Raw genomic sequence first — 7,460 nt, 5'->3', positions numbered from 1 at the left:
ATTCACAGCTGGTCCCTGTGGGTACAGACTCCGACAGCGTTTCTTCTTCAGGCAGTCTCCAGCAGCTCACAGTGTGGGAGGGAAGCCTGGACAGACTTCTGTCACTCCCTGACCTCAGTGTCTGGTGCACCTGAAAGCCAGACGTGAGGAGGAGAATAGCACAACGCGTACATGCTGTTGGTTTGATCCCTGGCTGCCCTGACTGCTGGCTCTGAGTATTGCTCACTGGGACAGCAGAGCTGATGGATACCTGTCTCTTAGCACATCACTCTCCCCTGGGACTTCAGAGAAGGCCAGAAAGCTCTTTGCACCATTATTCAGGGACACAGCTGCCCTGTGCCTTGTGTCACATCACACTCCTCCCCTCTGACAGCTCCTGGTGCACTAAGCAGGTTTCACCCCCTTCAAAGAGAGAGGCTTGCACCTCCTTCTCCAGCAAAACATGTCTTGCCATTCTCCATCCAGTGCCCCTGCACACCGTGGTGAAGGACTACTCAGTCCGTGCACACACACTCACACTCATCCGTCATTTTCTCTGCCATTACAGACTCACGGAGTGGCACATGTTGGAAGGAACTTCTGGAGGTCATCTGGTCCAACTCCCCTGCTCAAGCAGGGTCACCTACAGCAGGTTGCCAAAGACCATGTCCAGACAGCTTTTGAGTATTTGCAAGGATGGAGACTCCACCACTTCTCTGGGCAACCTGTGCCAGTGCTCAGTCACACTCACAGAGAAAAAGTGTTTCCTAAAGTTCAGAGGAAACATCCTGTGTTTCAGTTTGTGCCCATCACCTCTGGTCCTCTCACTGGGCACCACTGGAAAGCGCCTGGCTCTGTCCTCTTTGTACCCTCACTGCAGGTATTTATACACCTGGATGAGATCCACCCCCCCCACCTCAAGCCTTCTCTTCTCCAGGCTGAACGGTCCCAGCTTTCTCAGCCTTTCCTCATAGGAGATGTGCTCCAGTCCTTGAATCATCTTAAGGGCTTTTCAATGGAATCTCTCAAGTAGGTCCATGTCTTTACTGAACTGAGGAGCCCAGAACTGGACACTCCAGGTGTGGCTTCACCATCTCTGAGTAGAAGGGAAGGATTACATCCCTCAACTGGCTGGCAATACAATTCCTAATGCAGGCCAGGATACCATTTGCCACCTTCGCCACAAGGACACACTCCTGGCTTATGTTCAACTTGGTGTCCACCAGGACCCACAGGTCCTTTTCCGTCAACCTACTTTCCATCTGGGCAGCCCCCAGCATATATTGGTGTCTGGGGTTGTTCCTCCTCAGGTGCAGGACTTTGCACTTCCCCTTGTTGAATTTCATCAGGTTCCTGTCAGCCCATTTATCTAGTCTGTCAAGGTCCCTCTGGATGGCAGCATGTCCCTCTGTTATCAGCCACTCCTCCCAGTTTTGTGCCATCTGCAAAATTCCTCATCATCTAGATCATTAATGAGGATGTCAAAGGACCCAGTATTGACCCCTGGGGTACACTGCTAGTCACTGGCATCCAACTAGATGTTGTGCCACTGAGCAACACCCTTTGGGTCTGCCCATTCAGCCAGTTTTCAATCCACCTCACTCTCTCTTCATCCAGTTCATACATCAACAGCTTGTCTATGAGGATCATATGGGAGACAGTGTCAAAGGCCTTACTGAAGTCCAGGTAGACAATATTCACTGCTCTCTCCTCACCTAACAGGCCAGTCATTTCATTGTAGAAGGCTATCAGGTTGGTCATGCATGACTTCTCTTCATGAATCCATGCTGACTGCTCCTTATTATTTTCTTGTCATTCATATGCCTGGAAATTGTTTCCAGGATTAACTGCTACATCTTGACAAAGATGCAGATGTGGCACAACGTAATCAGAGGAGAGGCAATCAGGACTGTTATGACAAAGATGACACTGTTTCTTTCATATTCACACCACGGGATGATTTTTAAAAAGAGTATTTGCATTGTTTAAATGAGCTATAGCCTAGGGGTTTTATCATAACCATCCCAATTTTCATTTGCTTCAAGTTTAGTTGGCTTGGGAAGTTCCAGTCTTCCAGAGCCTGCAAGTAACACAAATCGGTACTCTTTTGATCAGTTTGCTTAGTTTTTTACTAACTTTTCCTAACCAGACAGGAAGGGTGTTAGCAAGCTTCCCAGAGAGAATTAGTCATTTTAAGTGCCCTAATATGTGGTCATTTCTACATTATTATGCTTAAAATTGATTTAAAGGTGTTTCAGCACATTTGAAATCATTAGTTTCTTCTGTAGAGTTAGGTCAAGACAACCCGACATGGGTTATTTTCCCTCCCTCTCTCCACAGATGAGAGACTCCAATTAGACACCCTTTTTAAGAAGTGTGGGCTTCAGTTTGCTGTGTTCTTTGGGACAAATCAACATACCTATTATTCACCGTTATGCATAACGCACAGTACTTGTGGGCGACTTCTCTGAAATTATGGCATCTTTTGTCTGAGCACTTCTAGTCAGAAGAAATAAAGTATATTTAATCAGAAGTATCCTAAAGGGAAAAAGAGCACCAGGCAGAATGATGCAGACAGACAAAGTTCCCATAGAATTATATGGGCAGGGTTTTTCTCCTGTGGTGCAAATTTACTCTCTGATGCTGTGACTCATACAACAGCCTATACCTGTTCCACAGCCACCCTGCTGAAGTCCCCGAGGTCACCTCAAGACTGATGCATGACTCATTACCAGGGTTTCTGAATCCTTGTCCTGGTGTGACGGCTGGGTGGCAAAGCACCAGCCCTTCAGGCATCTGCTACTTCCCTTTTGCTACTTGGTTCTTGATAGGACTCTCTCATCAGCAGAGTCCTTTCACATCTGACCTGCGGTCAATCCGCCAGCAAGCAGCAGTCAAGCACAAGTGATTGCCTATAAAGACCAAGACCCAGGGGTACTACTGAACAGTCAAGGTCTAAAAATCCTCCCTCAGGTGAACTTGTACTTGAGGACATGAAGAGACAGAGAACTACCTGGGGCTTTGACAGTGGTTAGGAGGGATGGAAGAGCCATAGGGTCTAGTTAGACAGATCCCCTAAGAAATGTAAATTAGGTAATTCTGGTATGTGGAGCTGGGTGAACAAAGCTTTTACAAATGGGAAAAAAAAATCTGTAAATTGAGGCGTATGAGGATCACAGCATACATTTGCACAGCACAAAGAAATTAGTAAGTATTTTCTTTTGTTGATGTGGCCAAGAAAACCCAATGTTAAAGAAGGGTTGGAGACGGAGGTGGCATTCAGCACCCACCTTCAACAAGGAGTACTTGCTATAGATAGCAGACTGGAAGGACTTTGTGAAGCAGCTCTTGAGCAGGTTTGAAGTGCCAGTGACCTCAGCGGAATGACAGTAGTCTGTCTACTCAAGCTAATGGGGCAGCTCAAATGTGTGCACAAAAGCATTGCTGTAAAAGCTTGAAACTTGAGCATCCCAACCCACACAGAACTTCTCAGCAAAACAAGTCCTGTGTTTCATGTCCAAATTATAGGTAGGACTTAAATGATCCCACACTCAGAAGCAGTATCAAGTTGTGTCAAATTTTAGCATTGCCACAGAGCTTGGAAGGTGGAAAGGAGAGTCTCATTCCACCGTGATGTTGCTAAAGACTTGTGGAGTCTTGGTGTGGTATGGCTGAAATGTTATAGACAGGCCAGCTGTCACTTGTAATGTATTAATTCAAAACTCCACCTCCCAGATGCGTCTCCCTTTAGGATGCTAAAAAATATGCTACACACGCTACGTACACACCATGTGTTTTATAGTACAGCCTGGTCAGAGAAAGGCTTTGCTTTTACACAAAGCCACTGACTGAAGCGGACAATCAGATCTGCAAAACAGAAGATTCAGAGAAGGGTTTAAGAAAGAAGTGTCAGGAAAATTTATCTAAGTGTCACTCAACTGGTACCCTTTTCACTGCATCCATCTTGCTCCATTCTTTTTTGATCTGTACCATCAAACCTACATAAAACCAGAAATGATGTAGCACATGCAAAGTTGTTTATCTAGATCGCTGTTTTAGTTGCCCTATGGTAATTAAGAAACAGCCTACCATTGAGCTAAAACATTACTTCAAGTTCAAACACTAACAACCCAGATTGTCTGATTCTTGATATTTTAGCATCAATACAACTGGTCAGGACCTGCAGGCTAGAGGACATTTGCATTGTTGAGCTGGCAAGTGCTACAAGTAGTGGAGATGAAAAAGAAGATGGGGTCATACCTATCTGAGGGATCTGACCCTTTCGGAAGGACAAGTTCTTCCTGTATAGATGCACTGGGCTCAGACCACCACGAGACCAGGGCTGCTGATGGCTCTCAGGTCTTTGACATGTTAAAGTTCCCAGCTTCCTAACTAACGGTCAACAGTGATTTACTCATTCGGGAACATTCAAATTTAAATATTTTACATTTGATAAATCAAGATGATAAAAAAGGGGGCTAAACAATTTTGGGCACCCGCGACGTATTCCATGATTAACACGACAATAGTCACTGCACTTTGAATTAGCTCTTTATTTAAAATCTTTATTTTCAATTTGAAGTCAGCTCTAATTTGCAGTTTTCCAGCTTCCACACCACCAATTTCCCTAAGTTCAGCTCCAGTTTTGCTTTGAGTGAACAGTCTAAGCTATGGCTAATAGCAATAAAAATCATTAATCACCATCGTCATCTGTTCAGTTAATACTCTGGATTTTCAGTCATTGTGCTAGCTAATCCAAACCTTTTGTGTAAGGCAGCACAATGGAAACATGCTTTACCTCAAAGGAGCCATTTTATTTCACTAGTTATGAACAGGATAGAAAATTTACCCATTTGCACTGTTGCTCAATTGTGTAAGTGGACACTAGCTGATCTCTTGATTTCTAGCTTGGAAAGACAATTTAAACAATTGTGGCATGCTTTTCTGGAATAGGGTGGTTGGTTTCCCTTTTCTATGCCCCCCAGGAAGCATACAATCTTCATACTGTTAGTCTTGGAAACCACTCACAAAGGGACAAATTGGACGCATTTAGTTCCACCTTTGTCCTGACATTTTCTGTAAGTATTTTTGTGCCCACTAACAGCTTTCTGTTCCAAAGTAGATGTTCTCTTTCCATCTCAGTAACCCTGTCACTTAAATTTGAAGGGCCGTTTTTATTCCTGTTAGATCTTCTGACATGTACTGCAGTTCCTACAGTATTTTTTCCCCTCCACTGATGCTACTAATGATATTTACATTTCTGTGTCATCTACTGATGCAGTTTTCCTTTCTCTGAAGGACTTGATAAATACAGCTACAGCTAATTGCCATTCCCAAGCAACATAGTTTGTTTTTCAGCAAAAGACCAATTTCCAACCCAACAGGAAATCTTAAAGACTATTCAAATGTACGAGGTGAGGTGAAGGAAGGTCAGGGAGCAGCAATGGTGAGTTTCATGGCATTGCTTACCAACATAGCCCTACTCATAACATAACCTTTACAACATTTCAGCTATGTGGGACAGACTGGTTGAAGGTTAATCATTTTCTTTCATCCAGAATTTAGCAGAGGGGTGAAAAAGGCGTTATTCGTTCTAATGTGAAGACATAAAAGCTGTGTATCTGAATAACAGCAGATGGAAACAAGCAGCAAATTCTCACTCCAGAAAATGAGCTGAGAAGCTACAGTCGTTGCTCACCCTGAAAAATCCTGCACATTTAAAAAAGCAGAAGTTAACTTGAGCTGAAATCTAACAGGAAGATTTTGATTTTTAAGTCTTTCTGTCAAGATGGAGGGTATTCCTAACAGAGTCCAAATTATTCCTGTTTCAGCCCACTCAGCAACAGGTGAGAGGCTCAACATGGATTTTACTAGACAGCTGTCGTGGTTTAACCCCAACCAGCAACTAGGACCACACAGCCGCTCGCTCACTCCCCTGAGCTGGGATATAGGAGAGAATCAGAAGAGTGAAAAACACTTCTGATTGCAGAACACCATCAGCAGGCAGGTGTTCGGCCATCTGCAGGACAGCAGGGCTCCACCACGCATAATGGTTACTTGGGAAGACAAATGCCATCACTCCAAATGTCCGCCCATTCCTTCTTCTTCCCCCAGATCTATACACCGAGCATGACGTTGTGTGGTATGGAATATCCCTTTGGTCAGTTGGAGTCATCTGTCCTGGCTGTGTTGCCTCCCAAATTCTTGTGCACCCCCAGCCTACTCGCTGGTGGGGCGGTGCAAGGAGCAGAAAAGACCTTTACTGCTTAGCAACAACCAAAAACACCAGTGCACCATCAACACCGCTCTCATTCCAAATCCAAAACACAGCCCCATACCAGCTGCTAGCAAGAAAGTTAACTCCATACCAGCTGAAACCATGACAACAACTTTCAGGAGGACAAGTTCAGATGACAATCATGGTCCATTACAAACTTTTAATCTGAAAACCAAGCCATTGCACCGACTTAGAAACCTCTGTCCAGTGTGTGTACTTCTCCTCCCACACTTATTCTTCCCTGAAATTAAGACAACGTAAGTTATCACTTGACATGCCGTTTATGAAGAAATTGTGCTGTAAGGCAGGAGTTGTGCCCAGTAATGAAAGGATGTTCTTGGGCTTGTTTTCTGCAAGTCAACTTGGAAATCTACAACATAGAGGTGCTTTGTTGTACTGTAGGGAGAACGAATAAAACCCAGACCTTTTCACGGCTGAAAGATGAGGGGTGTTTGGGTGTTTTCTAAAATGGCTTCTCTGAGCTTTCCAAATTTTTAGGATGAGGAAAAGGAATCGTGTTAATGGAAAAACTTAAAGAAACCATGGTTTCACGATTTCCTTCAGAATGTCCTTTATTATTCTCTTTGTTCTCTTGGACACTTTGTGGTATCACTCCTTTTTATCTCCCAGTATCTCTGCCCCAAGTGAACGCGTTTACTCCTTTATGTCACTGGCACATTCAATGTTGAAGCAACCTGCCTGAAAACACTGCTGCTCATAAGGCTCCTCCTGCCTTTCCACATTCCCACACATTTCAGATCCTTTCCTCTATTCATTCGGATGGTGGGGCTTACTTTGAACTACCATCACACATGTATTAAAACACAGGGACTTTGAACGTCACCATCACGGCCAATTTATGGTGGGGCTTGGACACCAAGGGAGACCCTGCAAGGTGCATCCCAACAGCTAGATTCATTCTTGGGGTCTTGGGGAGGGGATGACACCGGGAGAGGCTTCATGTCTCAGAGCCGACTCCAGGATGAAATTCAGCGGCAGCACAGCATCTCCGAAAGCCCTGCTCTCCGCTTGCACCCAACTCGGGAAGAGGAGAGCAGGACTGCTCTCCGTCCGGAGGAGGATCTGCTCCGCAAATCACAGCCCCTCGAAGTCAGGGGCTTTGAGGGCGGCGGGGTGGGGGCAGACACGGCTTTCTCAAGCCGTGTCGGGACCCAGTCCCTTGCCCGGGGGGGCGGCAGCTGGC

The sequence above is a fragment of the Charadrius vociferus genome, unplaced genomic scaffold (assembly GCF_000708025.1).
Source record: "Charadrius vociferus isolate BGI_N301 unplaced genomic scaffold, ASM70802v2 scaffold231, whole genome shotgun sequence".
NCBI lineage: Eukaryota > Metazoa > Chordata > Aves > Charadriiformes > Charadriidae > Charadrius > Charadrius vociferus.
Note: the sequence above shows the minus strand (reverse complement) of the source record.